The sequence below is a fragment of the Chelon labrosus genome (assembly GCF_963514085.1).
Source record: "Chelon labrosus genome assembly, chromosome: 10".
NCBI classification, from domain to species: domain Eukaryota; kingdom Metazoa; phylum Chordata; class Actinopteri; order Mugiliformes; family Mugilidae; genus Chelon; species Chelon labrosus.
The window spans coordinates 2,611,146-2,621,177 of NC_140360.1; positions in this window are offsets into that span (position 1 = coordinate 2,611,146).

The window sequence follows — 10,032 nt, forward strand, 5'->3', positions numbered from 1 at the left end:
GCCAGCTCTTGAGATCTGATCTCAGTTTTACTCTCTGTAAACAAACGAACACCTTCATCGTTTGTTTTTTTGACAGAATGAAACTCCTCCTCCTCATATTGAATCATCTGCTGAGTTGATTCTAGTTCAGATTAGTTTCTAGTTTAGTTTGGTTCTCAGCTCCAAGGCCAGAATCTTTTAAAAGGCTCACATAACTAAGGAACAGACATCACTTATTCATGTGATCATTTCTAATAGTGGTTGAATGAATGAGTTAAACTCCTCTTCCTCAGATCAGCCCTGTTGAGTAGGTGGTCTTTAATGTGACCCAGGACTCATTGTGTGTTCACACTACCAAAGGAAGGAGGTCACATGTGTCCCAGACCACCTCCACATGTGGACTGACACCAGATCAGTGTTCACACCTGGACACTCGAGATCAGATCAGTGATCACACGCGAACCTGTTTAACCTGGATACTAGAGACCAGATCAGTGTTCATACCCGAACCTGTTTAACCTGGACACTAGAGACCAGATCAGTGTTCACACCTGGACGTGTTTAACCTGGACACTAGAGACCAGATCAGTGTTCACACCTGGACTTTAATGTGGACGATTGTGATTGGATCACCCAAGACGGATGTTAATGTGAGGTCCGAACGGGATTGATAAAAAGAAAACAAAGACTGCGTTATTACGGGCAAATAGGTAAGCTGTTTCATTTTTCAATGTGGAATTTTTATACGCCATGCAGCATGTGTGATATTTTGATATGTTGTGAGTTTGTATGGCTGCACCATAGACTGTATATAAATGTGGACAATGCGTGTCCACTTCCTCTCATTGGTCAAACTGACGCTATTTTCCCAGTGATACGGGCGGTGCCATTTTGCGAGTTTGGAGCCAGAGTCTGATTGGTACGGTCCGAGGGTGGAGCTTCGTGGAGCCGTGATATTTATGCCCCGCCCACACTTCCTCCAGACTCACCCGCGTTTTAGTTTAATTAATACTACGCTCTGCTCTACCTCCACCTGTTACAAGGAAATGTTGGATTATACACTGGACTTGTTCATTAAATTTTTTTCACAACTCCCACGGGACCTCTTAACGGAGCAGTTGGCATGGCAACTGGTGGTCGCCATTATGTCACATCCTGTTTCTATAGCGTCAAATAACTAAAATGAAACTTATCCAAGTTGAACATTCATCACCATTATATTAACTAACTAAAATGACTGAAACCATCCTTGAAAAAACATTTTAGTTTGGCCCAAGTAGCGCCCACTAACATGGAGGGGTGGAGCTTATGACCTATACTGCAGCCAGCCACCAGGGGGAGCTCTACTTGTTTTAGCTTCACTATAGAGGAGCAGTTCCACCGTCTGTCTTTACACACTCTATGTGCTGCACCATTGGTCCCTCAGTGGGACTTTTTGGTATAATATAATAATTACACCTTCCTGCTTTGTTTCAGATTCCTTGTTGAGAATCAGATGGAGTCAATCAGCGTTACGCCCAGTGATAAAAGCCAAGAGCTAATTTTGCCATTGTGCGTTCGACACTAGATATTCACATGTGCGCTCAACATGCTCAAACCCAGTGTGCTGGGTGGTCATGGCAACCTGTGGCATGGTCTCAAATCTTTGTTGCTCTCATTCAGACGCATGGATTCAAATTCTCTCCTGATAATTACTCCGAGGACAAGTGAACGTATGACATTCAATCCCGAACGGATGCAGCCAAACAACTTAAAAACGACAAAGACGAGCGCAGGACTCTTTCTTGTTCGCTCCATTCTAAGGTTTTCTACTCGGGCTTCTGCTTTGAAGGCTACTTAATCCCTCTCCATCCTCCAGTTCAGTCGAGCCAGCCTAACGTATTCTCTCTTTGTACTCAATCACTCTCGTTTTTTCTTCTCTCTGATGCTCGACAGCTGGCTGCTCTTTCCCTCTTTTCCTGTGTCGTTCTGTGCGCCTGCTCCTCCCCCATCCCCTGAACACACGCCGTTTCTCATTGTTAGAGATGACAGCAGCGATAACAATGCAAAAGAACCACAACTCACAACTGAAGTATGAGAAAAAGAACACAGGAAGTGAGAAAGAGAGAAAGAGAGAGAGAGAGGCTTCCTCCAGGTGAAAGTGGATCGCAGCTACCAGATGAAAAATGCACCACTCAGTTTCTCTTTATGTGTTTCTGACTCTCTGTCCGGTGTTACTGACAGTTTCATTTCCCTTTTCGGGTTCCTCAGAGGTGTAACTCTTCACCTTGTGCAGCTCATTACGACATCCCTTCATGCATGCGCTGCACATGTCGCTCATGTTTCCCCATTTTTCTTTCTGTCCTCTGCCTCTTTCACGGTTGGTGCAGAATGACAGGCATGGCCTTTCTGAGAGGGAAATAAGGTAGTCAACCTCAAAACAACCCGCCTCCTGTTGACCTTTCTCTGTTGCTGACAACCTGGCCGTGTTGTTGACAACTCGGAGTGTCGTCTTCACAGACTTAGCGCGCAGGAACCTGATGTTTCCACAGTCGATTCGTGTTAAACACAATATTTTTTACACTAGAAATTTAGTTTTGTGCACAGAAAACAAATGAAAAGTACGTCAAGGCAGTTTCTGGATATATATATATATATAAGATATTCTTTTTAGTTTTAGAGGGGTGGGAAATAAATTCCAAACTGACAAAAGCTTATAAGAAAGGGACACAACGTCAGTTTTCTTTGGATTTAAAGATATCAAAAAAACAGTAAAAAAAAAGTTAACACGTTTAATTTCAACTACCAGCCGTCATTTTATTTAATCATTCATGCAGATTCTGCAGTTTTTATTTAATCATGCATTAATATAATGTTAGTGGAGTTAAAAATCAACTTTAATAAAATTAAAGTTATAGAAAATAGTATACGGCAGTAAAATGTTTGGCTGTAGAAATTTATTTTTATTTATAGATTTAGAAAAACTAAGTCAAACTCTTCTGGCTGTAAAATATAACTATTAAATATTTCACACAGAATTTGAATGTCTCACAATTTATATATCTTACATATTCTGCACATAAGTTAAATATCTTATATACATATTCTTCATCTACTTGTCTTCTGTATATTTTCAGCTAAAGGCTCCTCTTCAGTTTTCCTCTAGTTAAGATCCCAGTATGATCAGAAAGTGTCTTTTTATAAACTCATTCATTCATTCATTAATTTTCTGTACCCACTTATTCCTGTTAAGGGTCGCGGGGGCTTTTTATAAACTCACCAAGAAAACTGATCGGTAACAAAACTCACCAAAATGGTTTTAGTCTTCCTCTGCTTTCTGCAGGGATTAATACAACGCTGTGTTAAGATAAAAGTGAAGTTATTGGAGTAAAACGACCCAAACATAAAGTTATTAATGAAAATGAAATGTCAGCTTTCAGGTTCTCACATCTGATTCAGATGTGCTATGAGATGAAAAACAAAAACAACTTCCGTCATGACAGCGACTTGTTCTAGTGACAGAACTGAATTCACCTTAAAACACGACTCTGGAGAATTAGCTTAGAAAGACTTTTAAAAAAATTAAAAGTCCAGAACTAACAAGACTCTGCTGACAAAATGTCTATCTGTAGTTTTGTGGTCTTGTGTTTTAGCAGAAAAGAACAAAAAGATGACAACGTCTACATTTTAGCCAGAAAAGGAAGGAACAACTGCGTGAACCTGGAGAACCCTTCTCTGAACATCAGAGGTGGACTGAGACATGATCTGACACAAATTTACAGAAAAGTCTGAACGTCTGCCTCCAGAAGGTTTCACCTCAGTTCGACACCTTGAGTCTGGAGTCTCTGGATGTTAATGGTTTGATAGAGTACCGTTTGTTCATTGAGGAAGGAAAACAGGCCAGTAAACAACAGATGAGATCTGGGTTAGTGGTTTACAAAGTGGTTTGCTTTAAACAGAAAACTCTAAAGGCTCGTTTTACAATGCTGCGGGACCTTGATGACGTAACCTACGTACGTAGCCTACGCCGGTGCGAGCCAGTTATACTTGTGCGCTCGTCCGTCTGGTTCACTCTGTAAATGCTAGTAGACGCTGTGTCTTTTTTGTCAGTTGGGTTAACCTTTCCTCCATGTGTTCCATCTTTATTGATCCAGAACAATCAATTAGAAAATTGTGGAGATGGAGAAGCAGACGGAAATACTAAAGAAGAAACACGCTACTACTAAGAGGACCAATCACAGCTCTTGTAGTCTGCGTAGTTACATTTCTGGTGAGGTACACAGCGTTAGAGTCTATGTTGTCGCCGTAGTCTCTGCCAACTTAACTCAGAAGTCTAAACCGCCTGTAACTGTGTCATGTTTTGGTGAAAGGAAACTGATTCTGCTGCTGAGGATTCATTTGATGCTAAAAAGCAAAGAAAAACAAGTGAAGAAGAGTTAGAAGGGTTGAACAGAGATGGAGGGGAACACGATCGACTTAATATCAGATGCAAAATGCTTATTTCCCCCCTGAGCTCAGATGCCCTGGTCACCAGCAGAGTGTCCCGACTGATTAAAACTTTAAAGACGTCCCTAAAGGTTTTGGTTTTAAGACCAACCGAGACAGATTTTATTTTTAGATTTCCTCTCAGCTGTGGCGTGCCGGCTTGACGTGGCCTTTTGCACAACTCTCTCTGTGCTCCACCCGTCCGTCTTATCAACCCGCTGCAGGCCACCGTCGCCGCCACCGCCGCCGGGCTGCCCCAGCCTTGATACCCCACAGCTCATCGCACAGGAGCCGGCCCGTGGCGGAGATAGACTCCCCCACGTTTCACCCTGCCACCAAGACGTTATCGCACACCAGACGCTCGCTGGTTACATCATGCTCTCGTGAGGATGTATCTCTAGGTCCAAGTGCGTGGCCGCTCCTCTGACGCTTTTAGTTCGGCCTCGGTGAACCGAAAAGAGTCAGAGGAGGAACTGAACGGGGTAAATAAAGCAGACTGTACCACCTATATAAATGAAGCAATGCTGGCTCAGAGCAGGCGTCAGCTGGACGTCGATGACATTGGTCTCCAGGCTGCTCCCCTCCCTCCTCCTCCTCCTCCTCCTCCTCCTCGGCTGTTTATTGCCCATCTCCGCTAATGTAAACCACCAATCTGTTTTAAAACGAAACACATAAAAACACACACAGAGTCGTTTCCCCACCGCTCATGACTCAAGAAAGAAGGGATTGTTGGGCATTCTGGTGGCAAGGAAATTCACTCCAGATGTGAACAAATTGTGCCCCTTTCACTAATTGCTATTGTGCTCGCTGATGTTGATTTTAGATCTCCCTGGTTTGCGGCGCCGCGAGCTGAGCAGAATGTGAGTGCATGTGTGTGTTTGTTTGTTTGTGTGGAAGCTAGGTGAGATCTGTGAGGGAATACTGGGAAGACAATGCAGGAAGAGTTGGAGGTCTGCCTACTGTCATACCTAGCCCGCGTAAACGGTCACACATGTTTCTGCTCAGCGCCTGATGAAGGCTTCATTTGAGGGAGCCCATCGCTTTCTTCTGTCCTGTCATCAGAACTTCTGAAAGGCTGGCTTCCCTCGTCCCTTACAGTGCATCTAATCAGGACTGATTAGGTGTATGGTAGCCAGAGACATGTAAGGGAGTGGCTGCTGCCGCTGCTGCTGCTGCTGCTGCTGCTGCGGTGGTTTCTGCATGTGAAAGCTTTTCCCCCCCGAGAGGCTGAGAGGAGGAATCAGGGGAAGCCGTGATGTGGCATTTCACGAGATAGTTAAAAATCACTCCACGGCTCTAATTAACAGACCACCGCGCAACAACTGTAGTCAACCTGACTGCGGCGGCGCGCGGGCCACACTGAGATCCGAGTAAACAAACAGCGCGGTGGAATGAAAGGATCTCCCTCTTGATGCCGGGAAATCACTCCATCCATCTTCAGCCCCTCCGTCGCTCCACCGTCTATTCTTGTCTGGTCGCTGTTGGTTTTTACGGCATCATCATCATCATCATCATCATCACATGACGAGCTGCAGGAGGAAAGCAACCAGAGCGGGGACTCCACCCTGCACAGACAAGAAGCCTTTAATGGTCGTAAGACGGCTAACTAAGCAGCAGAAGTCACAGAAACAGAGCTAACAGAAGACTTACAACCAGAAAACTCCACAGTCAGGCAGTTAACACCTCTAGTCATTAAAACATCTACAGAAATACAACCGTATCAAGTGAAAACTCCCAAGACTTGCTCAGTTCAACTCCTGCTAAATGCAGCTAGCTTAGATCTCCGTAGCTAAAATCTATTTATTTTAACTCAAAAAGCTCTGATTCCTAAATATTCATCTCAAACATCCAAGAGTCTGTCTGACGTTATGTTAGTCTGCAGCTTTTTAGGTGTTTCATGGCTTTTTTTGTGGAAATGACGGATAATATAAGAGAAAATACGCCTGTTGCATCCTCTCTGAGAGTTTGAGAAAACTCTAAAACCCTTTTCTTCAAACTGTCTCGATTCAGTAGTCATTGCACTTCATCTTTTTAGGTAGAACTAATCTGAAACATGATTTTTTTGTTTTTTTAAACAATCCGTGCCACCAGTGTGTGATTTGTTGGGCGTCGTCCATGCTACGTAGCTCAGGCTACAGACAAACCTTCAATATGGCCGACTGGCTGGATGCTGTTTTATACTCACAGTAATGTGATTAAAAATCAAATTAATAAATAATCAGATCTCAGTAGCTAAGTGAAGATTATTTCAAAGCAGATTTTGCAGGTTTTAAGTATTTCGTGGCTTTTTTTGTGTGTGGAAATAACGGATAATGTAAGAGAAAATACGCCCGTTGCATCCTCTCTGAGAGTTTGAGAAAACTTTTAAACCCTTTTCTTCAAACTGTCTTGATTCAGTAGTCATTGCACTTGGTCTTTTTAGGTAGAACTAATCTGAAACATGATTTTTTTTTGTTTTTTTTAAACAATCCTAAAATGTCACCAGTGTGTGATTTGTTGGGCGTTCATGCTGCGTAGCTCAGGCTACAGACAAACCTTCAATATGGCCGACTGACAGGATGCTCTTTTATACTCACAGTAATGTGATTATAAATCAAATCAATAAATAATCAGATCTCAGTAGCTATGTGCAGATTATTCCAAAGCAGATTCTGCAGGTTTTAGATATTTCATGGCTTTTTTTTTTGTAGCAATGATTGATTTAAATATAGAAAATAAACCTGTTGCATCCTCTCTGAGGGTTTGTGAAAACTTTTAAACCCCTTTTTCTTCAAACTGTCTTGATTCAGCAATCGTTGCACTTGGTCTTTTTAGGTAGAACTAATCTGAAACGTGAGGATTTTCTTGTAAAACAACAGTTTTTTTCCTTTCTTCCTAAAATGCCGTTCAGTGTGTGATTCGTTGGACGTTCATGTTGTGTCGATGACGTTGCTCAGGCTGCAGACGAACCTTAAATAGACAGACCGGATGCTGTTTTACACTCACTGGGATGTCATCACACATGAACGACCGGAGGCTGAACATTTTTCTCAACCAAACATCTGTGAGAAAATTATGTGCAGAATATTCCAAAGCAGATTCTGCAGTTTTTAGATACTTTGTGTCTTTTGTTTTTGTGGCAATGATCGATGTAAATATAGAAAATAAACCTGTTGCATCCTCTCTGAGAGTTTGTGAAAACTTTAAAACCCTTTACTTCAAACTGTCTTGATTCAGCAATCGTTGCACTTTGTCTTTTTGAGTAGAACTAATCTGAAACGGGATGATTTCCTTGCATATAACTGACCGGATGATGTTTAATACCATTTATAAATCAAGTAAATAAAGCGAAAGGGAAACAAAACTCCTGCTGGAGGTGAGATCTCTGGAGATAAACTCTTTTATTTAATTCTACCTGATCTGGAGGTTGAAGCTTGTATACGTGTTGTATGAGTTGAAGTGTAAACAGAAAGGTCGTAGGACACAGAAAAGCCAGAAAACTATGGAGTGCAGGGCCTGTAGAGGCTCTTGAAGACATTTAACCAATCATCCAGGCAGCTTCTTTGGTTCCCAAATCACCAGGAGTCTGTGTGAACATCCTGAGAAGATGATCCAGAGTTTGCAAGTTTTAGATTCAGTACGTGGCTTTTGTGGCGATGATTTCTTTCGTGTGTTAAAATAATCAAAAAGACAGGAAACAGGCATCCGTTCTAAGGGTTAGTGAAACCTTTAAACCCTTGTCTTGTTTCAGTAGTGATTACACTTTGTCTTTTTAGGTAGAGCTAGTCTAAAATGTGAAGATTTCCTTGTAAAACAACAGTTATTTTATATTTAAAATGTTATTAAACGTGTGATTTGTTGGACTTTGGACGTTGCACAATCTACAGACAAACCTTACACATAACCAGATGCTGTTTTAAACTGAAATCAATAAATTTTTCATGATATTTTTATTAATAATAATAAAATAAATCACATTTTCACAGTAAAGCCTGCAGCATTTTCTATCCTTTGACATTCTCTAAATGTCTCAACAGTTTTACCAAAACCAGTTTCCATGCTTTCTGCATGATTTGGACACTTTTCTGTTTAAATTTGCAGCAGGAATGTATTTAATATAGACTGTATAAATAAACAGACTAAATAATCTGCAGGGTTTGATGTGCAACATGTTAAAATGCATCTAGTTCATGATTTCTGTTGTATTTAATTGTTCTAATTTGTACTTATTGCATGTTTTTATTACTGAATTATCTGCAAATATCCACACTGAGGTATAAATAAAGATATAATTAATTATATGAGTATAAAAGAAATATGATGGAATAGCTGCAATGGTCTGATCAATCTTTTCCTTATTTTAGTCTCTTATTATTATTATTATTATTTTTCCAGTGTTACTTTAACATTTGGGTGTAATTTAAATAATATTCAGCTTGAAATCATTTAAATATTTTTAAACTTTAAATTAAAGTGATTTAATGGTTTCAATAAACACAAATAAAGACATTTCTAGACGTGTAGCCTGTGTTTGTTAAATAATTCATCCTGTGGTGGAAACTTTGCTCACTGCTGTATTTTTATTTATTTTTATTATTATTATTTTTTTTAGTTGTTAAATGTGAAATAATTGTCACTTTCCGCTGGCGCTGCGTTTAAGAACAAATGTTCGCTGAAGAAAGAAGAAATCTCGATTATTTATTTATTTATTTTTTTTAAAAGCAGAAAATCTAAAATCTTCTCCGGTTCTCGTCTAAATATTTAAAGTCTGGTTTGGGCAGACCAAAAAACGGGACAGGACTGCGACCTCAGGTGACAGCAAACGTCCCACCGGAGGAGGGTCAGGAGTAAAACTTTGATTTGAGCTCCAGGCTGATTCTCTCTCTCTCTCTCTCTCTCTTCACATCGTTTACATCTGAACCAAACAATTAAATAAAACATATAAAACCAAGCCTCCATCATGTCTATCTGCAGCTCTCTCTCTCTCTCTCTCTCTGTTGCAACAGGTAAGCCTGTTGTGGTTTGGGAGGAATTTCCCTCACCCACCCCCCTGAACAACAGCCCCCCTCCCCTCCCCTCCCCTCCCCTCTGCGCCGCTCCTCAGTATTGAACACTCCGAAAAGGACTCTGGGTGCGTTCAGGCTCAGTGGGAAATGTCGCGATCGCCAGGAAACAAACTAATATGGATGAATGCAAGCTGTGCATTATATATATTTACTGGTTTCTATATATTTAGGAGCTAAATGAGTGTTTTTCAGCCAGACTGGACAATGTCTGAGTTAGATTTAGATTTAAAACAAGTAGATAAATTAACGTTATGATAATTAGATGATGATTTATAAAATAAAACAATGAGTATCTTTTAGTTTTGATAAAAATAGTGAAGCTTAGGGAAGCGTAAAATATGAGCAGCACTTGAAGGCAGCATTATTGAAGACTCTTACTCCCACTCCCTCCCTCTCTCTCTCTCCCTCCCTCTCTCTCTCTCTCTCTCTCTCTCTATCGCTCTCTCTCTCTGCACAAACACATTCACCCTGCGGGCTCGGGTGGTGGTGGTGGAGGTGGGGGCTGCTGGGAGCCTGTGGAGGGGTTTGAGGGGTGGGTGGGTGC